Genomic DNA, 24697 nt, shown 5'->3' with positions numbered 1-24697 from the left:
GTTAAAACTAAAACCGTCACGGCAGCGCTATGGAGGGCATAACGATCGCTGTCCTGCCATTTGGATGTACGCGTCCGTACCCTCGTGATGGGATAGGGGTATCCCCCCAAATGCATGATCACACAATATGCATGAGGTCCCACTAGTCCTACAGTCATCATTTAATAAACATAACCCCGTGTCACGTTTTCATGCTTACATGTCATTCTCATTCTCATTCTGTTACATATCATACATATTCCTAGCGGGATTATGTATCATGCAATTTACCGTGTTTCATGTCATACAATTCATTCAGTTACATTCCAATACTCATACAACAAGCCATAATCGTACAAGGGTCACACATCGTCACATGCATTCATATCACATCAACTAAGCAACATAAATAACATACATTCACGTTCACATGATTTCGTACTTAAGCACAATAATCTAGCATACAATGTATCATATCATAACCAAGTCATAACGTAAACACTTCATAGTCATATCGTTCTCTAACTTACCATAGCCTTAACGTTCCTATACCTATCACAGACATATCATTACGTGACGTACCTTGGTCATATCGTCACGAGAACGTACCCTAACGATATCGTTCTATCAATCTATCACAAACCTATCCCTTTCTAGCCATAACCTGACCGTATTCTTTCATCAATCTCTCCTATCCATAGCACTCCGGTATGTAACCTAACTCTAACATTTCATGAACGTATCTTACTCCTATCGTTACATTTCGTTTTGTGCATCCTTCTCGTACCCTATCTCAAACCTATTCTTGAGCACATCGTACCATAATTATTATCATACAAACCACATATTATAACATAACATAACATATAGGAAGCATATCAATCCACAGACAATTCACACATATCAATATATATGACACGTGCAGAACCACAGGGCACGTGTCAACATCAAATATAACCACGCCGATAGTAAGGTCACTTACCTGGTTAGCTTAAGTCGTTGTCACGAATATATCCTTAATGAAAATTCGATTCCGTCGTTATCCTTGATGAAAGTCCATTGAACTCCAAGTCAACCTATGTGAGCCCATGACATCAGTTTCAAGTTTGAACTCTATAAAATTATTTCTCTATTTTATGTTGACCCATGTGTTATACTTCATGCGAACGTTAGAGTCTTGAACGTTAGGGTCTTTGCTTGAGTTAGGTGTTGAAATATTTATATATGTTTGTTATAGTATTATTTTCATACAAACCATTTAATACTCATCAAAATTTACCAGATATTCTATTTTCTCTGATGGTGTTTATTACCCTTTTAACATTTTCCAGATAATTTTCAATTATATTCACAGTCTTACGTCTCTGTCTCTTACCGTGTTTTCTTTCTTTTAATTATCTCTCTCTGTTTGAGAATGACTTTTAATATCATTAAATAAAATAAAAGGAAAACTACTGACCTCTTCAAATGCAATATCTCTCTTTAGCAAAATATCTCTTTCTACCAAAACAAGACTTAATCTGAACTCTTTTTGTGCTTGTTTTTGCAGGAGAGAAGAAATTCTGATTAGTTAAATCTGTTTAATCCTTTCTTTTTATTTTTGTTTGTTACTTTTTCAATTAGGTTGACAATTACTTCTGGCAATTTAATCGATTCTATTTTTTTCTGATATTGATCATGACGTATCTTTCTAATTAAATTACTAAATAAAACTAAATAATTGGATAAAAGAAAAGGAGATGTGAGATATAACTTACGTAGAAATCTCACATCTCTCTCCCCTCTCCCAGGTAAATCTTGATCATCTCTGTCAACCATCTCCTATAAATTTGATGCAAGGTATGTCTGTTTTCTCAAATCTGAGATTTTTTATTTCTGTTTCATTTGACAGGATTGGGAGGTGTGTTGAGGAGAGATTATTGGGGAAGTGACTTACTAGAGAGAAAAGAGGGAATAATGATTTTTTTTTTTTTTTTACTTATTTATTAATTTATTATTATTATTATTATTTTTATACATAATAATAATTTTTATTTGTTTATTTATTTATTTTTGGGCTGTTACACTTGTCTTGAGATATTCGATCAACAAGGTAATTCGAATCTTACCCCCTTGTAGTTGATTCCTTATCTTATCATTTGGTATCAGAGCTTCAGGCTCAAGATCGGATATATGTTTCCTTTGCGTTTCTTCTCAATTTGATTTTTATTTATTTTCATCTTTTTAGTTTTTAATCAACCCATAGTTCAAAATTCAATCTTTGCTCAATTTAAAATTTTGAGAGGTGAGAATGGGAGTTTCATTTGTGTAACAGAGTGTAAAAAGAGTGTCCTAAAATTCCTTGAGTGTATACTCGTGAGAGAGTGTTGTGAGGTCCTTCGTATTTCCATAACTTATTTTTTGCAGCAAAGTTTCACAAATAGATTCGAGGACAAATCCTCTTGAAGAAGTGGAGAATGATATGAACCAAAAGATATCAATCATACAATATACTTCAATGAAGATGTGAAGAAAAAGTTGTCAAAATTAACAAAAGTTGTTTCAATTCATGCCACATTGAAGAAGAATGAAGTTTGATTGTTATAAATTTTGGGTGGGTTACAATTTAGAATTATTGTATTTGAAGACTTTTTATTAAATTCAGGTTACAATTACATAATGGATTATGGCCATTAAGTATGAATATTACAACTCTTGTAATGCCTTTAATAGTTTCATTTTGAGGCTATATAAGCCATGTATGTTGTATTTGTAAGCAGACTTGGAAAATATAGAAAGAAGCATTTGTGCTTTTCTTTAGCCAATGGCTAAGTTTCTTTGCAATTCTATGTAGTTTAGGTTGCATGTAGAATCATTCAAGCTTGACATGATCAATCTTGCTTGTGGAGTGATTCGAATCTCAAATATGTGTTCTTGCGTTGAGATATTTGATCAACAAGAATCATTCAAACTAGACATGATCGATCTTGCTTGTGGAGTCATTCGAATCTCAAACAATGTTCTTGCCTTGAGATATTCGATCAACAACGTAATCCGAATCTTATTCCCCTTGTATTGATTCCTTATCTTATTACCATTTCACACTTTTTATCGATAAAGAAGCTAAAATTCTTGCATCCTAGGTTGGACCTATGACTACTTTATTTTTATAAAGCTAACAATTTTGGGAGTGGTGATTTGAATTTTAATCTTTAATTGAAAATAAATGAGTTAAATTTGTTCCTCATAATTTAATGGTGCATAATTTAATAGTGCATAATTTATGGGAGGGGAAGAGATGCTCTGGGTGAACGGTATAGTAGCCTCATCTTTGGAACTAATCTCACCGATGTGGTAATCACCGGTGATTATTTTTCTCTTACCTTTTAACATTCTAATTTTTTTTTAAATGGTTTCCAAAATTGTATTCTTATAGGTTTATGTGTTATCCGAATTTAATAAAAAAAATAAGGTAAATGAAAACATAAGAAAAGTATTTATAGAAAATAAAGTTGGATTGATGACATGGTTTAGGTAACAACGGTACAATCGATCGTCAGGGATCTTCTTGGTGGGAAAAGTTTAAGAAAGGGGAGCTCAAGGTAACACGACCATATGTGATCGAGATCATGTACTTTGATCAAATCCAGATTTCAAATCTCACTTTCATCAACTCACCTTCTTGGTTCGTCCATCCCATCTATAGCAAGTTTGACTATTTCACTTCAATCCCAATATATTTGTATTTTATGATTATGCTTAAAAAAAAAAATAGTTAAAAGTTGTAATAGTATATCATTCAAATTACTCCCCACTCAAAAGAATTTTGAATTATATATATACATTATTATGATTTAATTTAGTTTGGTTTGGTTTGGTTGGGTCAAATGTGATTATCCAAGGGCTTACCATCTTGGCTCTCGTTACCGTACCCAACATCGACGGAATCAATCCAGGTTCCCTTCTTGTATACCTTTAAAACTTTAGGGTTCTTTTCTTCGTCAATCTCTCTCCCTAATTCTCTATTCAATTTATCCAATTCTTGTTCCAACACTCGAATCGAATACTGCTACATTGTCTCTGGTGACGATTGCATCGTCATCAAGAGTGGATGGGACCAATATGGTATCAAGTTCGGAATGCGGACTGAGACCTTGTCATTTGTCCCCTCACTTGCATCTCATCAAATTCTGCAGGTATCGCCCTTGGCAGCGAAATGTCGGCGGAATTCGAAACGTCAGGATCGAAAACGTCACTGCAATCAACACACAGTCTGCTATCAGAAACTACTTATCTATAGCAGACTATACAATATTGTCGTCCATCATGCTTCCTTGGTCATTTTCATTCGAAAGTACTTACTTGTTAGTCTACATTGGTAAATTTATTTCTATCTCAATTGTCATAATATTGTGTATTTTAACTATGTTCGAGACTCTAACTGAAACATCTGACCTTCCATAGCAAAATCATTTTCATGCATATACTAGCATTTAGTAGCTTACTAAACTATAGCTTCCCATTTACAGTACCAACTTTGCTAAACCTAAACATCATCCATAATTCAATTTACATTTACATTCCATGTAGGTAAATGATAACATATTCTACATTATAATAAACATAGAATTAAGGCAACAATAATTTAGTTAACTGTAATATAGTAAATGGTGTCAAAATTCAATTATGAGTCATATTTTATAATGACCATGCAGTAACAACATACCCAATCAATGATGTTTCTTTTTTTTATCTTACGCATGACATACCTGACGGTGACGGGACATCAGCAATGGGACCATAGAACATTCACAAACTAGACATGTCTTGGTCATTCTTAGGTTCCAAAGAGGTCTACTAGGTTCCTAAAGAGGCAATGTGACTTAACACAAACTTTCAACTTAGGAATCTCTATTCTAACTCCTCAAATCTTTCTTAGTCTGGAAGCACTAGGGTTTAGACAGTTGATCACTGCTCATGATCCTAGGGTTTTCAGTCTACTGGATGCGTCTTGATCTAGGTCATCATCTAACTAGCTTGACTCTAGCGCCCTAGTCTTAACTATGCGCAGATAAACACACTTTACAAGGAGAACACACAATCGATCACTTGAAGCTAAGCATAATATATCATGAATTCATTCAAGCTCAACGAGGAGATAACGTCCATTTGTTGCTTGAAGCACAAACTACAGTATCCCAATCTATTTTCTAGCATAGTGAAAAGTATTTAAATCATCACGCAGCGTAAATCCTCATCCTATGGGCATTTTAGTAATTTTTCTTAATATAAATAGCATTCTCATCCAAATTACCCTTCTAGTATCCTAAACATGCATATTCTATGTAACGACTCGAAATTTTCTACTTAATTTAAGGTCGCTACTGTATACGTACCATAAACATTGAATGCGGAAGACTTCTTTTAAATTTCATAAAACATAACCTTTATCTTAAAACACAATCATGGACTTACATGTTTAGAAAACATTCTTAAAATGACACAACAAAAGACTAAATAAAATGAATAAGAGTTTAAGTTAAAAACATCCTATTCTAGCTATGTCTAAGAAAATAAATACCACTATCCTACGCATGTGTCATGGTCTCGAATTGCGATGTCGTCGTCAGCCGTACAGGAAGGCCTTGCCTTAACCTGAAAAATGTAGAAGCACATGGCTTGAGTATTTAAAGAAATACTCAGTAAGTGACCCCACTATTGGGGTTAAATGCAACAATTACATGCAATGAGACGATGGGATCTATCTTTCATTCCGTTTTTCTTACGGTGCTGCCCTAACGGGTAATTTTGAACGTGTACCATATACTCTACACACAGCCCATACGTGCGAGTATGGGCTCACCAGCTAGTTAGCACACCACTGGACCACTTTTCTTATCCGGTGGGCATACTCTGGGAGCCCCTTAGGCCGGACACCCGCTAGAACTAGTAACCGTCATGGCAGCGCTATGCAAAGCATAACGACCGTTGTCCTGCCATTAGATGTACACGTCCATACCCTCGTGATGGGATAGGGGTATCCTCCCAAATGCATGAGCACACCTAATGCATAAGGTCCCAAAACTTTTCCATTTTCATTATCCTTTAATACAACCCCGCTAGCATTATGTACATATCACATCATTTTTCATATCGTTTCAGATATCGTTCATCATTCATATCATATCGTTTCTCATTCTTCAGTTCTCAAATCATCTCAAATCATACATAATTCTAACGGTGTTATATTTCATGCCATTTATCGTGATTTCATGTCATTCATATCAAGCTGTATACACACAATTTAAGAGACCTAACATAACGTTCTATGCTTTTAACATAACATTTCATCATATACACATCATACCATGACATATTGCATCACAATGTATCATATTATAAACAAGTCATAACGTAAACACTTCGTAGTCTTATCGTTCTCTAACTTATCATAGACTTAACGTTCTTATTTCTATCATAGACATATCATTACGTGAACGTACCTTAGTCATATCATCACAAGAACGTATCCTAACGCTATCGTTCTATCAATCCTAACGCTATTGTTCTATCAATCTATCACAAACCTATCCCTTTCTACCCGTAACCTAACCGTATTCTTCCATCAATATCTCTTATCCATATCACTACGGTATTTAACCTAACCTCAACGTTTCATGAACGTATTTTACTCCTATCGCTACATTTCGTTTTGTGCATCCTTCTCATATCCTATCTCAAACATATCCTTTTACACATTGTACTGTAATTATTATCATACAATTCATATATTATAACATATACATAACATATAAGAAGCATATCGATCCATAGACAATTCACACATATCAATATATATGACACGTGCAGAACCACGGGGCACGTGTCAACATCAAATAATTATATTTTTATTAAAAGTCTTATATTTCATGGTTACTTTTGTATAAGAAAGTAGATATAGCTATTTCAAGTTATTCTCGCCTTTACTCCTCTCTGTATTTACCTTCTGTATTTACCTTTCTATCTATGTATAGTTTGTGGTTTTTAATTCCCTAATTTCTTAATTCCCTAATTTTTTTGTTTATCTGTTTCCTTTTAATTCTGTCGTGGATCCTGTTTCCAAATCTTTCCTTTATCTCAATGTTTCCTATTCAGAAGTTTTATTGGTCATTCTATTTTTAATCTATTCATTTGGCTACGGATAAAAATTTAATCTAATAACTAATCTGACCTGATTTACTAGGATCGTGTAAATTATTGACATTTAGTTTCTAACTCAAACTTTGACCATTGTAATAATGGAAGGAAAATCTAATTATAATTGGTTGTGATTTCTAAAAAAGATGGATAAAAGAAAATGAAGATTTAATATATACTTTATTGATCAGATATATCTTCACATAAATCTACTGTGAATCTCATTGGTAAAAGCCATTATGTTTTTTTTCTCAAGTAAATCTAACCATTATTGTTTTTTAGTTTTTTTTTTTCTTTTCAGTAATACTTTCTAGCCTAAGGATGGGTTGAGTAGGGATAATTGTGGGGGCGACAGAGGGTTAGTGGAGTAGGGGAAAAGTTGTTTTTTTTGTTTATTTATTTATTTATTATTATTATTATTTTTTAACTATTTTTTTATAATTATTTTTATATTTTTATTTCATTATTTATTATTATTATTATTATTATTTTTAGGCTATTACCTTCTAACTATCTAAGGTTTGATATCTCGTATTCTAGCATATCCTCTAATCCCTACAAATATTTCTCCTAACAAGATTATTTATGTTTCAATTTCATTAATGATTTCGAGATGGAAAATGCATGCAAAATTGGTCTAAAATAAAAAGCTCACCATTTCTTGAGGATAGTTGGAACTCCACCTTCCAGTTCTATTCAACTCCGGACCACTCCACGAAAGTTTTGCAAAATTCTTTCGAGAAGAACATACTCAAATTTCAGGATCTAATTCTACATCAATCTTTTGGATCTAGAGAAAAACCTCAACTAAAAACTCCAAACCTTTACCTCTCAATCTTTCTTTTTTTTTTTTTTTTTTTTTTTTTTACGGATTTGTACCGTACAATTTTCCAAACCTAACTTCTACAACATTCTTAGTAGGTTTCATGGAGCATCCACGAGAGTTTCTACGTGATACCTGGGAGGCTAAAATGACCAAAATGTCCCTCGAACGTTGACTTTATTTATTTATTTTGAGTTTTTACTATTATCTTTTATATTTTTCTAAGTGTTTTTCTTTTTAAATAATTTTGTAATTCGGCAGGTAAGACTTTCAATAAAATCCTGTCATTTTAAACTTTAAAGGAAAAATTGGGTATCTAATTATTGTGAGACTCTCAGGTGTTACACACTCACTTAAATTTTTAAAAAACAATTAAACTAAAATAGTTCTATCAATTTTTAATTAAATAGTTAATTTTTTATCATAATTTTTCATTAAAATGGCATGGAAAGAAAATAATCAATACATCAACTTATTTAATTATCTCCAAATGAGATTCTAGAATATGGAAACTTTTTAATTCATAATTTTGATATTGTCATATTAACATTATTCCTTTGTTTTTAAACTCCTTATTCGAATCACTCTAAAAGAGAGCTCGACCAAAACTGCTTAGAAAACTCTAGCATCCGAATCTCAATACAAGAAATGCAAAGGGACGACCTTATGCCTTAAAAAACAGAACATGCAACTTTCATTTTAATATAAAAAATCTTCCTACCAAAGCAAAAATATGCAAATTATTTATAGCCTTGAAAAGGTTGTAACTCTCGTGCTCATAAATACGATAATAACTATAAATACGATAATAACTATAAATACGATAATGACTAGTAAGTAACGGTAACTTAAAACCTTAAAAATAATAACCTAAAATTGAAAAGTACAATGAAACCTCCTAAATCCAAACATTTATGGTACTTGTCGTCCACAATGAAGTTTTTGTAGCATGATTATCACACCTTGTTTCGTATCACTAAATGTGTAATTTTTTTTAGTACAACAATTATATGGTGTAGGATTTGAACCTTCTATCTCAAAAAAGAGTGTACAACAATTAATTTTTTTTTTTGCAGGTCGAGACCTATACGCTACCAATCAGCATCACCATTCAAGAAATTAACAAGCTTTAGAGATGTGTCGGAGTGCTAATATTTTGGTGTTGTAGTGTAATTTCGATAAATAGTGTGTTGAGAAAGGCATCAATGATTTTCAAGCAATGAACGGGGCCAAAATATTTCTTTTGAATTCGTGAGCTTGCAAAATGTGAGCAAGTCTCTTGGGAAAATTAGGTGCCATACTAAAAAGTTGCCCAATATTATATGAATGAGTACATGGCTGACTAGAACTCTTTGAGAGTTTTGATGCAAATTGGAGCTATGAAATCATGCTAGATGAGGTTCTAAGCATACTTAAGCAAGTAGTCAGGTTGAGTTCTCTTTAAGCGTTATAGGTGGGTATCTTATGGTTTTCTTAGAATTTAAAATATAAATGTAACGTCCCACAATATTGTCCTCTTTGGGCTTTTCATTTCGGGCTTCCCCTCAAGGCTTTAAAACTCGTATGCTAGTATCACATGGTTCACATGGTTTGCTTAGAATTTAAAATATAAATGTAAAGCAGATAGATATTGTGCTCTTGAGGCTTTTCCTTTCCGGCTTCCCCTCAAGGCTTTAGCTTTAAAACATGTCTGCTAGGGGAAGGTTTCCACATCCTCCCCAACCAATGTGGGGCATTACAATCCACCCCCCTTCGGGGCCCATCGTTCTTACTGGCACACCGTCTTGTGTTTACCCCCTTCGGGGAATAGCGAAAAGGCAGGCACATTGTTCGATGTCTAGCTCTGATACCATTTGTAACGCCCCAAATTCACCACTAGTAGATATTTTTCTCTTTGGGCTTTCCCTTTCGAGCTTCCCCTCGAGGCTTTAAAACGCGTTTGTTAGGGGGAGGTTTCCACACCCTTATAAATGGTGTTTTATTCTCCTTCCCAACCAATGTGGGACATCACAATAAATGTTATGATAGAACCGAGTATGTTTGAAGACATAGATCATGAGACTAACTTGAGATGATTCTTTGACCATGTTAAGTTTAAATATACCCCAAACATGTTTGATATGCCATATAGGAGCCATTTCATTCTTTGACCATGTTAAGTTTAAATATACCCCAAACATGTTTGATATGCCATATAGGAGCCAATTCACTACTTCAAAGCAAGCAATCACCTTGTTTACTTCATGCTTCATGCTATAGTGAGAATAGGGCTTATATGTAAGGTTATAACTTATGTATCCTTGTTTCATTTACGTCTAGCATTGTTTTACGGTTGAGATTTATGTCCTGAAGTCGTAGTTAGTTATTTAATTTTTAATAATAATTTTGATTATTTTATTTACAATTTGATATTACTCAATGTATGAAAAATTCAAGAACGTGTAGTCTTAAACAATATTGATTGACTTACCGACGGATCTAAATAAATTAAAGAATATTTGTATATATGTATATGGATGTATAGTTGTAGATATATATAATGCATACTTATACATTTTTATAATTTTTATCTTCTTTTTGTTTTTAAATATGAAATTTTTTACCATATGTTCCCTCCATATTTTTAAATTAAAAAAAATATTTGCTATAGGTAATTTCTATATAGACTTATCGTATGAAATATTAAGTGATTTTTATAAGTATTTTGTTATAATATGATTTGATCTTTTATTTTTCATCTTTTAAACCGATACACTTTCTTTTTTTTTTTTTTTTTTTTTGGAAAAATAAAACAAATTCACCCTAATTGAACCATAAAATATTTAAGTTAAATTGATTATAAAAATAAAAATGTTATTATAAAAACGTTTAATAATTTATTTTTAAATATAAAATTGATTGATTTGGTTTGATCTGGTTCCTAGAGTGAAACTATTTTAACATCCTAATACTTCTGAAACAATTTTAATAAAAACAAACAAATAACCAAAACAAAATGCCAAATTTAAAACCCTTTCACTTTTATATTTCTTTAGACATTGTATTGTCTTTTATTTACAAAGTTGTATTGTCCTTAATTTGACATTTATTCATGTAAATTCAACCGTTTCCTTTACAACTAAATTTTGACCCTCTAAATAATAATAATAATTAAAAAAAAAATTCCTTTTCTATTTTTAATTCTTAAATTATCCTATAAAATCTTTTCTCCTCTTGATTTGAAAACCATAAACTCTAAAAGAAAATCCATTGTGATCTTCCTCGAAAATCTAGGAAACCAACCTAATTTTTCTTCTTTTTTCTCTTCGAATCTCCTTTGTTCTTTGTTTTCTATCTTTACTTTTCATTGTTTTTTCTTTTGGGTTATTGGAAATAATTATGGTTTTTTTTTTTTTTTTTGTTCAAAACTCCGATTGGTTCTGTTTATTTAGGAACTTTTTTTTTTCCAAGATTCTTACTTTTCTTGAGAAAATTGGACAATGTAACAAAAGATGAACCCATAAACTCAATTGAATTTTCCACCATTATTTTTTCGAGAAACAAAACGAAATTGAATCCTCTTCTGTGTTTTTTCGAAAGGTTACCACACCGAGAATCTCGACAATGATTGTATTAACATTGGTGAGCTTAGCCACCATGGACGCCATGAATCCACGTTTGAGTTCGAACTCTCTGAAATTTCAAGCGATCAATTGCCGAAAACACTCGGCGTTACTGACGGAGTTTGGTGGCATCGGCGACGGAGTAACTTCAAATACTCATGCGTTCCGGCAAGCGATTGAACATCTCAGTACACTAGCGGCAGATGGCGGTGCTCAATTGGTCGTGTCGCTGGGAAAATGGTTGACAGGAAGTTTTAATCTAACCAGTCATTTCACACTTTTTATTGATAAAGAAGCTAAAATTCTTGCATCACAGGTTGGACCTTTGAGTGATGATTTGAACTTTAATCCTTAATTAAATTAGTTAGATTTGTTTCTCAAACTTAATGAATCGGAATGGCCACTTGTGAAAGTTCTCCCATCTTATTGGGGGGGGGGGGGGGGGGAGGAGGGGGGGGAAGAGATACTCCTTGTGGGTGGTACACCAGCCTCATCTTTGGAACTAATCTTACCGATGTTGTTATCACAGGTGATTATTTCTTTTTCTTTACCTTTTTAACATTTATTTTCTTAAAAAAAATGGTTAGCAAAATCATAGAGGAATAAAATTGGATTGTTGACATGGTATAGGTAATAACGGCACGATCGACGGGCAGGGGTCTTATTGGTGGGATAAGTTTCACAAAGGGGAGCTCAACGTAACACGACCATACATGATCGAGATCATGTACTCTGATCAAATTCAAATCTCAGATCTCACTTTCATCAACTCTCCTTCTTAGTTCGTCCGTCCTGTCTACATCAGAATAGGGTTTTCGTGAGGGTTCGGGCGAAGAAGACGCAGAGTCGGGTTGAGTTTCGGCTCATGAACCATCCCACAGACGAATGCGGGCCCTATGTGTTTTGGCCCAACACGGACGCGCGCTGAAGCCTTTGTCTCGGCTCAGCATGCGTGCTCTCGGGTCGGCTTGACGTGTACAGCGACTCGACTCTTTCAAATCCCGCATCTCGGCTTGGCTGCTCGATATCACTATAATATATTATGTCCAAGGTTTTTAGCCCTTCCGAAGCCGTTTCTTTCCTTAGTTTTACCATCTGAGGTCAGTGTGGTTCCTAACCGTCAAAGACAAATAGGTCGAGAGTTTATTTTAATAAATAGCATGAGATTTAGCTAGGGTATGTTATGAAAGGTTCCTAAGTTTTTATGTGGTTATTATAGGACGTATTTAACCATTGAGATTAGCTTGTTGTGAGTGACTTCGGCCAAGGCCATCGAGGTAAGTGATCTTACTGTTGGAGTTAGCTCATGATGGTGTTAATATAACACATGCGGAAGCAATTTGGATTTTAGGCACTTTTAGAACATCAATTATAATAAATAATTAGCATGTTCATAAGTATTAAAACTTAATGAGTTTGAATACTAACATTTTGTAGTTCAAACTTCTTTTTCCTCACAACCGGTTTCGAACCACCACTAGTGTCTTCTCCACTATCCTCCGGCCTTAGAACGGGATTGTGGATTTCGGTGAGTGACTAAACTTGGGAGGGATTTTGTATATATGAAGAGAGTGTTTGTGAGAGGTTTTTCTCAAGGTTTTTCACCAAGAAAAAGAAGACCTTCCATGTACCATGATCACTCTATTTAAAGAGTCATGTTTGCATGTTCATGCAAATTTGAGATCACCAAATTTTGACACTTAAAATTTCACTCAAATGTTTGGGATTTTGTGGCAAGCATTCATGTTTGAGTTAACCAAATTTTGACACTCAAAATTCCACTAACATGTATTTTTCATCCATTAAATGAAGTCAACATTTTGACTTTCTTCATTTTAATTTAACAATTAATTTGAATAATGAATTTCAAATTAAAGTAACATTAATTAAATGATTAATTAAACTATTCAATTAATATTTAATATTAATTCAAATGTCAATCCCAATCAATTCCGACACATAATTGATTAAGATATTTAAATAAGATTTAAATATCTTAGATTCTCTCCTTTTGTTTAATTCGTAAATAAAACAAAAATGCGGTTAAATATATCGTATATATGTAGCGTGTAACGACCCTAGAAAGAAAGAAAAAAAAAATATATATATATATATATATTAATAAATAAATAAATAAAGGAAAATGAGAAAACAAAAAAAAAAAAAAAAAAACTCAGTCGCCGGAAAACCCGCGAGTTTTCCGGCGACCGCTGAGTTTCGCGGAACCCACGCGAAACGACGGTCACAACACGCCCACCCTCAGCCCACAACACCCAGCATCTTCAGAACACCTGCAAAGGGAGAAAAGAGAGAAAATTTCGAGAGAGAGAGAGATTTCGGACAAACGTCGGCGAGTGTCCAGTTTCTCCGACGAGCCCTCAAACCACCCTTAAACCGACACCAAACGACCTGTTACCACCATAAGAGGGATCCCTAACGAAAGCACAATAACTCAGGGTGCGTTTTGTGTTATTTCTTAAGCGTCGTCGTCGGTAACCGAGGTCGAAAAATTAGGTTTCTTAATCGATTCTTAGATCTATGGCTTTTAGGAGCTTTTAGGCCGCAAAACTCCCAAAAAGGAAAGAAGGACGACGAACAAAGAGGAAAAGGGAGGGAAGAGGACCGAAATCGACAACGGAAACGCCGCGGGAAGGAGAGAGAAAGCTCGCCGGAAAATCGGCCGAAGTCGGGTAAGGAAGACGAGATCCACAGATCCGGGTCAACCCGAACCCAGAACCCGGGAGAGGCAGCCCGTTCCTCCCTTGGCCTCTGCCTTCGGCCCAGCCCAACTACAGCGGCCCAAACCTCAAACCGGCCCAGAAGCTACGGTTCAGTTAAACCAACCCAGACTAGACCCACGGTCTAATTGAGCCGGCCTGCAAACCAAACACTTGCGGCCCAGCCCAGTAAGCCGAGGCCCAACGATTAGCCTTGGCCCAGTAGCCTTCCACAGCCCACGACCCGAACCACGACCCAAACCGGACTGCGACCCGCGCTTCGACCCGACACTACCGCCCGACGTGGCTTTCTCTGCTGCTGCCACGTGTCACACAGCGGCGCGGGTGTCCCTCGGCTCGGCTCGGCGCAAACGGCTCGAGCTCCCTCTAGTGACGCTCTGGCGGCTCCTCCGGCGGCTCCAGCGGATGTTTGGCTCGGCTCACCTGTTTTCAGCCTGGTTTCCACTGTTTCGACCCTCCCGGACCTATTTTCGGCCCCGATAAAGGTATCCAAGGCCGTTTTAGAGCCGTATTTCACATTTATTAAATTATAGGTAAATTAATTGTGAAATACTAACAGAAAGTGGTGAACGGTGTGATAGGAAACAAACCCCGGCGACGTAGGAAGCAGCTCTCACGGAACGGGAGCTTACGTTTAGCTATTTAGGGAGTACTTCGGCCAAGACCAACCAAGTAAGTGGCCTTACTATATGATAGGCTAAAAATTGTATGAGTTACGATGTTGTATGAACTATGTCGTACGATGCGGTACATGAGTTATGATGATGTGTGGGTTATGATACCTGATGATGTACTCAGTATATATATATATATATTGATGAATGTCGTACTTGATATGTTTGATGCACTTTGTGGCAATATGATGAGTATGATGATTGCGTGACGTTTACCTTAATATGATGATGTTTTCCATATTGAGCATGCTATATGATGATGAGTGCCATATTGCATCATGTCGTTAGATCGACATAGGACACAACCCTAAGAGCGTAAAAATGATATTAATATAAATATCCACGAGTATGTGTTACCTAGAGTAACAAAGAGATGAGACTAGAGGGTTGTGTCAGAAGAGACATTATGAAGGATTTAGAGGGACCTCATGCATATTGTATGTTCATAAGCATAGGGCTACTTCCCCTAGAGATGATGAGTGCGGACGCGCACCTTATGATGAGCGCGAATGCGCACAGGTGCGAAAGCACACAGATGAGGGTGTTCATGAGGCGCATGACACTATGGGGTTCCGCTGACCTCCGGACGTCGCTACAGATTAGCTTGACCAAAGGGTCCAAGGGGTGTGCGAGCACGCTGGGGACTCACACTCGCACGTGTGAGTCGTGTGTAGGGAAGTACTACACATCCAATTTGTCCGAGACTGGAAGCCACCCCTAAGATGATTAGAGATAGGTCCCTAAATCATGATTGCATGTGTTTGCATTTGCATGGCCCCTATAGCGGGGCCACTTACTGAGTATTCTTTGAAATACTCAGGCCGTGTGCCACATCATTTTTCAGGTAAAGGCAAGGCGCACTTGTACGGAGGACGGCAGCATCGCGAGCAGAGACTGTGGCACGTGCATAGAGTAGATTCATATTTAAATTTCTAGTCTTAAGTTAGAATAGGTTGTTTTGCATTTCATTGTTTTAAATTATTTTGTATTTGTTTTTGTTTTCTCTAAATTTCAGTATTTCACATTTAAACACGTAAGACCATGGCTGTGTTTTCCAGAGAAGAAGTTGTTTTAAACGTTTTTTGAAGTTTACGTTATCAACTATGTTCATGTAAGAGTTGTATTTCCGCATTATAGATGAGCATGAGACGTTAGTAGCGACTCTGAGTATGTGGAAATTTAGGGTCGTTACAGTTGGTATCAGAGCTCTAGGTTTTAGATTCTGTAGACTAGCCTACAATGTAGGCTTGGCACGTTCCATGGTCCCAACGTCGATGCCCCGTCACCGTCAGGTACGCCTTGCACAAGATAAGAAAAGAGAAACGTTTTCAAACTCGCATGCATTTTTATGTTAATGTTACTGAAATTGTTATGATATTTCACGTATTTATTTAAGAGCATGATGTGATGTGTTGCATGCTGAGTGATTTTGTTTGCAATATGATGTGAACTTAGTAGATGTGATGTATAGCATAATTTCATAGGTAATGAGCCTTAGGTAATTTCATAGCATAATTTCATAGGTATAGCATAATTTCAATAGTATTTATTTAATTTTTTGGATAGTAAACTTTTTCAATCCAATAAATCCGTATCAAATAATGAATTCGCCTAATCTAACCATAAAATATTCGGTAGATTGGAGTTGTTCGAATAATTTACTAAAAAAAATTTAATAAAAAAAATTACTAATATAGAAAACCTTTGTTAATTTGTTTTTAAATACTGATTTAGTTTACTTGGTTTGATCCTGTTATTGGAGTAACTATTTTAACACTCTAATACATATAAAATAATAATAATAAAAAAAAACAAACAAACAACAAAAACAAGATGCCCAATTTAAAACGATCACTTATTATGTTTCTTTACACGTTATATTTTCCTAAACAGTTTGTTGAGCTAATATTTTTAATCAATCCAACCATTTCATTTACCACCCAAATTTTCACCCTTAAAAAAAAGTAATAATAGTAATAGTAATAAATCCCTTTCTTATTTTTTATTCCTAAATTATCCTATCAAATCATTTTTCCCCTTAATCTAAAAATCATAAACTGACCAAGAAAATTAATCATGGAACTTCCACCAAAACCCACAAAAATCAATGTAATTTTTCTTCTTCTTTCTCTTTGAATTTCACTTTTTTTTTCTTTGTTTCATTCTATTGATGGTGTGGGCTTGAATTGTTATTCTACTTTTCATTGGTTTTTTTTTCCGATTTCTTAAAATGATTATGAGTTTTTGTTCAAAATCGGGATTGGTTGATTGAAAAACTTTGTTTCTTTCATGTAACCAACACAAAGATGAACTAATAAACCTAACTGTCGTTTTCAACATTATTTTATCGAGAAACAAAAAGAGATTGAATCATCTGTGATTTTGTTCAGCAGGTTACCGCGGTGAGAATCTCAGCTGTGATTGTACTGGCATTGGTGAGCTTAGCCACAGTGGATGCTATGAATCCACGTCTAAGATCGAACTCTCTGAAATTTCAGGCCATCAATTGCCGAAAACACTCGGCATTGCTGACGGAATTTGGCGGCGTCGGTGACGGAGTAACTTCAAATACTCACGCGTTTCGAAAAGCGATTGAACATCTCAGCACACTCGCGGCAGATGGGAGTGGTGATTTGAGTACTTTAATCTATAAGTACTTCAATCCAAAATAAATGAGTCAAATTTGTTCCTCTTAAGTGCAGAATGAATCAGAATGGCCACTTGTGGAAGTTCTCCCATCTTATGGAAGAGGAAGAGATGCTCCCGGTGGACGGTACAGCAGCCTCATCTTTGGAACTAATCTCACCGATGTGGTTATCACAGGTGATTATTTTTCTATTACTTTTTCACATTCTATTTTTTTTTTTTTAAATGGTTTGCAAAATTATAATCATTATAGGCTTCTGTGCTATTAGAATTAAATAAAAAAAAATTAAAGTAAATGAAAAGATAACAAAAACATTTATAGAAAATAAAGTTGGGTTGGTCACATGGTGTAGGTAACAACGGTACAATCGACGGGCAGGGATCTTCGTGGTGGGAAAAATTTAAGAAATGGGAGCTCAAGGTAACACGACCATATGTGATCGAGATCATGTACTCTGATCAAATCCAGATCTCGGATCTCACTTTGATCAACTCACCTTCTTGGTTTGTCCATCCGATTTACAGCAGGTTTCACTATTTCACTTCAATCCCATTATACTTATATTTTAGGATTATGCTTGAAAGAAGAAAAAAAAAGAAAAAAAGAAAAAAAGAAAAGAAGAAAAGAAAAGAAAAAAAGTTAAAACTTGTAATAATATACCATTCAAATCATTCCAACTAAAATTATATATATATATATATATATATATATATATATATATATATATAATATTATTATGATTTATTTTTAATCTAGTTGGGTTTGGTTGGGTGAAAATGTAGAAATGTGATTATCCAAGGGCTTACTATCTTGGCTCCCGTTACCGTACCCAACACCGACGGAATCAATCTAGGTTCCCTTCTTCTTCACCTTTAAAACCTTAGGGTTCATTTCTTTGTCAATCCCTCTCCCTAATTCTCTATTCGATTTATCAGATTATTGTTCCAACACTCGAATCGAAGACTGCTACATTGTCTCCGGTGACGATTGCATTGCCATCAAGAGCGCATGGGACCAATATGGTATCAAGTTCGGAATGCCGACCGAGGACCTTGTCATTCGCTACCTCACTTGCATATCACCAGATTCTGCAAGTATCGCCCTTGGCAGCGAAATGTCTGGCGGAATTCGCAACGTCAGGATCGAAAACGTCACTGCAATCAATACACAGTCTGCTGTCAGAATCAAAACCGCTCGCGGACGAGGTGGTTTCATCAAGGACATTTTCGTCCGAAGAATGTTTCTATCCACGATGAAATACGTCTTCTGGATGACTGGAGACTACAAGTCGCATGCAGATGACAAGTTTGATCCCTCAGCATTGCCGGTGATTAAGAACATTAATTACAGAGACGTGGTGGCTGAGAATGTTAATATGGGCGAATTTGGCAGGGATATCGGGAGATCCATTCACGGATATTTGTATTTCGAATGTGAAGATTGGATTGTCGAAGAAGCCTAAAAAGTTGCAGTGGAACTGTACAGAAGTTGAGGGATTTAGTAGTGATGTGGATCCGCCGCCATGTGCTCCACTGGCTAAGGCAGCGAAAAGTGGTGGATGTGACTTTCCTCAAGATAAGCTGCCAATTGAGAATGTTCAGTTGAAGTCGTGCTCTGTTGAAATTCCTGCCTTCTAGTAGAGACTTTGTTTTTTAAAAAATTCTATAGAATAAATGGTAATGAAAAATTTAATGAAGATATAGATCAAATGTCTTTTCCTTTAAAATTTCTAAAACAAAATAATAATAATAATAATAATTTTGAAAATAAGTTATTTCAACTAGATTTGTAATATTTAGTAACACTCAAACTCAAAATCATCAAGATAATACTCTAAATTTGAAAAAATAAAATGAAACCTCTTAAATCCAAATATGTATGAATCTACCATGAAGTTTTTATGGTATTAGTACAACATTGTATCAAATTCTGTATAATCTTTTTTATGTTTTTAGTACAACAATTATATGGGGTAGGAATTGAATCTTCTATCTTAAAGAAGAGAGTGCATATCAATTACCGTAAAGTAACACCTAAGTTTGAAAGAATTTAGAGAATAAAAGAACACCTAAGTTTGAAAGAATTTAGAGAATAAAAGATAAGAATGAAGAGAAAGGAACGTAAAAAGGACTAGGAAATTAAGTGATGTTTAAAGAGAAAAAAAGGAAGAAAATATTTTAGAATGAATTAGAAGATTTTATTTTAGTTGTTTTTAGGAAGTGTGGGTCCATATTTGCTCCCATGGGTAGAATAGTAAATAAACACCTAATGACCCGCTTAGGATAGTCACCTAAGAGAATACAACTTTTAAATGATAGGTCTCATTCATGATTGCATGTACGGAGTATTTGTTAAAATACTCAAGCCACATGCTACTTGCTACTTTTATTTTCTACATTTGCAAAGCATCATTGCACAGTTGACGGCGACATGGCCATTTCATAAACCATGACACATGTATAGAATAGTTGTATTTAATTTCATAGACTATAGGTTAGTATAGAGTATTTATGTTTTATTTTTACGGATGTCTATTTTATTTTTAGGGTATTTATGTCTTATTTTTACGGATGTCTATTTAATTTCAAGCCACATGCTACTTGCTACTTTTATTTTCTACATTTGCAAAGCATCATTGCACAATTGACGGCAACATGACCATTTCATAAACCATGACACATGTATAGAATAGTTGTATTTAATTTTATAGACTATAGGTTAGTATAGGGTATTTATGTTTTATTTTTACGGATGTCTATTTTAATTTTATGTTGTTTTGTTTTAAAGACTTTTTAATAAACATTAAATCCATGGCAATGTTTTATGAATACGTCTCAAATGATTATTTCCGCATAAAATGGTTATATTATGTACATGATAACGATTTTAAGTTAGTACTTGAAAGCCCATAAAACGGTGAAATTCCAACAAGTTTACAAGGAGTTTGAATGGAAGATGTGATGTGATCAAGCCTGATTTGGTTTTCCTTCTTGGCTTGATGAGCTCTCAGTCCTTGAATATCGAGACCTACACACTACCAACACCATTCAAGAAATGAACCAGCTCTAGAGATGTGCCAAAGTGCTAATAATTTTATGTTGTAGTGTAGTTTTGATAAGTAGTGTGTTGAGTAACGCATCAATCATTTTTAAACAATGAACCGGACTTCGACATTTCTTTGGAATTCATGACCTTGCAAAATGTGGCTCTCATGGGAAATTAGGTGCTCTACTAAAAAGTTCTCATGTGGTATATGAGTGAGTGTAACGACCCTATATTTCTACTAACCTAAAGTCGTTACCTTCATCATAACATACTTTCTTGTGCGGAAATAAACATTTAAAACTTCATCATAAAACATTTTCATGGACTTACATGCTCGAAAACATCTTTAAAATAACATAATGAAATATAAAATAAAAAAATAAACATTAAAAGTAAAAACACCCTACATTAAATCAATTAATTGAGCAAATTAATATTTCACATGAGGATCATGCGTGACTCAATCCTGTTCCTCATTGAGTTATGAATTTCGACTCCAAAGGGTTGTCTTTTGATTTGCATGGGTGATAATTACTGTAACGACCCTAATATTTTACCTATTTAATCTAAAGTCGTTACTATACTTTGAAATGCGGAATATACATTTAATGGGCCCTATTCATAAATGCGACTCGCACTCGCCTTTTATTACCTCAGAGACAAAAATGATTACAAGGGAAAAAGAGAACACATTATTGAAAGAAAGCAAAAGTAACAAAAAAACTAAAAATGAATATTTTATTCTACCCTAAGGTTTATTATGCAAATACATTTCATCCTATACTACCTATACTAGTGATGCAATCAAATTCAGCCTAGACTACGAAATGGGAAAAAACAACCAACTACCCTATGCATGTGCCACGATCCTGGGGTGTACGATGCCGTCGTCGTTGTCACATGGGTGCCTTGCCCTTATCTGCAAAAGTAAAGTAGCACGAGGCTTGAGTATTTCTAGAATACTCAGTAAGTGACCCCCTATCGAGGTTATGCGACAAACACATGCAATGAAATGATGGGACCTATCGTTTCGTTTCGTTTCATTTCATTTTCCCTACGGTGTAATCCTAACAGGTAATCGTGGACGTGTACCATATACTCTACACGCAGCCCATACGTGCGAGTATGGGCTCACCAGCTAGTTCGCAGACCACTGGGCCACTGTCCCTAGCCAGTGGGCATGCTCTAGGGGCCTACCGGGACCCGTTAAAACTAAAACCGTCACTGCAGTGCTATGCAGAGCATAACGATCGTTGTCCTGCCATTTTGATGTACGCGTCCGTACCCTCGTGATGGGATAGGGGTATCCCCCCAAATGCATGATCACACAAAATGCATGAGGTCCCACTAGTCTTACAGTCATCATTTAATGAACATAACCCCGTGTCACGTTTTCATGCTTATATGTCATTCTCATTCTCATTTCGTTACATATCATACATATTCCTAGCGGGGTTATGTATCATGCAATTTACCGTATTTCATGTCATACAATTCATTCAGTTACATTCCAATACTCATACAACAAGCCATAATCGTACAAGGGCCACACATCGTCACATGCATTCATATCACATCAACTAAGCAGCATAAATAACATACATTCACGTTCACATGATTTCGTACTCAAGCACATTAAGCTAGCATACAATTTAATAACACGTGCATAACCACGGGCACGTGCCAACATACAGCAATTAACACGTAACCTACAACGGGTGAGCCACTTACTTGGTAGGCCTTAGCCGAAGTACTCCCTAGAATATAATGTAAGCTCCTAGCTCCTCGTGGACGTTCTACGCTTCCGTTGGTGGCTGGTTCCTATTGGTTCATGAGCCACTTCCGTTAGTATTTCACAAATAATAATAAATTCCCAACTGGAATTTGTGAAATACGACCTTAAAATGTTTCCTTTTACCTTAAACAGGACCGGAACTAGGTCTGAGAGGATCGAAACGGTGTCAAACGGGCTGGAAACAGGTTTCCCGAGCCGAGGAGCCGCCGCCAAGCCGATGAAGCCGCCTGAGCCGAGAGGAGCCGCGCTGCAGACATGCCACATGGCACAATCAGAGAGCGACGCGTGTGCAGGCGTCTCGGGTCGAGGCGTGGGTTAACGGGTCGCTCGCGGGTCTCGGGCCGAACGCGGGTGACGGGCCGCGCGGTGATGGGCCGGCTCGCGGGTGAAGGCCAGGTGTTTGGGCTGCGGGTAACGTGGGTTCTGGGTCGACCAAAGGGACGGGGTTCGGTTTGAGTTTTCCGGATCCGGATCTCGGGTTGGACTTCGTCCTCTTCGCCCGACTGCCTGCGCGATTTTCCAGCGATCTCTCTCTCTCCTCGACAACGTCGTCCCGACGTCCTTTTTCCCTCTTTTTTCCCCGTTCCCGAGATTATCCTTCACCCTAACTCCATTTTTGGTACAGATTTTGTTGGTAAGGGCCTCGCACTCTCGGATCTGGAGAAGCTCGGAAGTCCGCCGTTCCGTCTTCCTTGTCGACGGTGTTCAGCGTACGGGATTCATCTGAAACCTACTCCTGATGTGTGTAAAGGGTTCTGGAATTACTTTTGTGGTGTAAAATGGGGGTTTTCGACGTCGATTCGTACGGTTCGGCTTCGCCGGAGTTCCGTCAGTTTTATGTTCTCTCTCCTTTTTCCTCACCGTTTTCGTTTCTTTGCAGGTTCTATCAGGGTGGCTGAAGGTCAGGGACGCGATTTGTGGCATCCCAGCCCTCGGCTGCCCTTTGTGGGTCGTGTGCGAGCGAAAACTCTAGCGTTCGCTGGAGTTTTCGGCTCTGCCGACGACCCTCATTTTTTTTTTTTTGGTTCCGTTACAATTACTTTTGTAGCCAATTCAATATGCCTTACGACTTTGGGGACCTATGCCTTTCCATTTTGGGGATCTAGCCAAATATGGAGTCGAAAGCATAATTTCACGAAATGGAGTTCACTTTTTTCCAATATAAGGTAAGTAGTTGAATAGTTCCCTTGAGTGTTGATTTCAGAACTTGAAAAATGGGATCCCATTTCTCAATGTTTCGAGAGGGGCGTAGTTTCTAATTAGATAATAAATAAATTATTTATAAGAGAATCGATGGTACTTCAGGCAAAAAATGTAATTACATGGGTAAAATAAACTTTAACCCAGTTATAATTATGAACAACTCACAACGAATTGACTAGCCTTGATGATTATATTAATGGACACAAAGAGTTTAATTTTTAATAATAATTTTTGTTATTTGATTTATAACTTAATATTATCTATTGTATGAAAAATTCAAGATTATTAGTATAATCTTGAACAATATGTACTTCACTTATTGGAGTATCACAATATGTACTTCACTTATAGTAAATAGATAATGTTGAGTGTCTTATCCTCATAATACTAATGATACCCCCACATTGTAATTATTAAAAATGATTTGATCCAAATTATTCACGTGGGACATGGGGTATCCTATACAATGAGTTTGTATAAGACTCACCACATATATTTAATTTCTCTTTTTAAATCAATTAATTGAAAAAATTAATATTTCGCTTGATGATCCAACGCAACTCGATCTTAATCCTCACTGAGTTGTGAATTTATGCCTGTGAATGGTTGTCTTTTGATTTTGCATGGGGTGATAATGGCGTTTTGTATCCAATACAATGTGCCTACAATTTTGGGGTCCTAGCGAAATAGGGAGCTGGAAACATAATCACAAAATGGATCCCATATAAAGTAAGTTGATGAATAGTTCCCTTAAGTGTTGATTTCGGAACTTCTTAATGTCTCAAGAGGACCTTATTTTGTAATTGCATGGATAAAATAAACTTTTGACCTAGTTGTAATTATGAACAACTCAGGAAGAATTCACTAGTTTGTAATGATGATATTAATGGACACAACTTGTCATATAGTACATAAAAGTGTAACTCTAGATTTATAATAGGGTATCCTATGGTTAATGAATGAAAATTAATTAATTAAATATTTTAATTAATGAACTTTTATCTTGCCAGTTCAT

The 24697-nt window shown here is 35.7% G+C and overlaps 1 pseudogene; it reads left to right on the top strand.

Annotated features, from left to right (window-relative positions):
- The first annotated feature begins 11614 nt into the window (after positions 1–11614).
- Positions 11615–19276, top strand: LOC111783861 (putative polygalacturonase; annotated as a pseudogene).
- The last annotated feature ends 5421 nt before the right edge of the window (positions 19277–24697 follow it).

The sequence above is a fragment of the Cucurbita pepo genome, chromosome 13 (genome assembly GCF_057944985.1).
Source record: "Cucurbita pepo subsp. pepo isolate OVF chromosome 13, ASM5794498v1, whole genome shotgun sequence".
In the NCBI taxonomy this organism is placed as follows: Eukaryota; Viridiplantae; Streptophyta; class Magnoliopsida; order Cucurbitales; family Cucurbitaceae; genus Cucurbita; species Cucurbita pepo.
The sequence above is the reverse complement of the archived record's forward strand: the minus strand, read 5'-3'. Positions and strand labels throughout refer to the sequence as shown.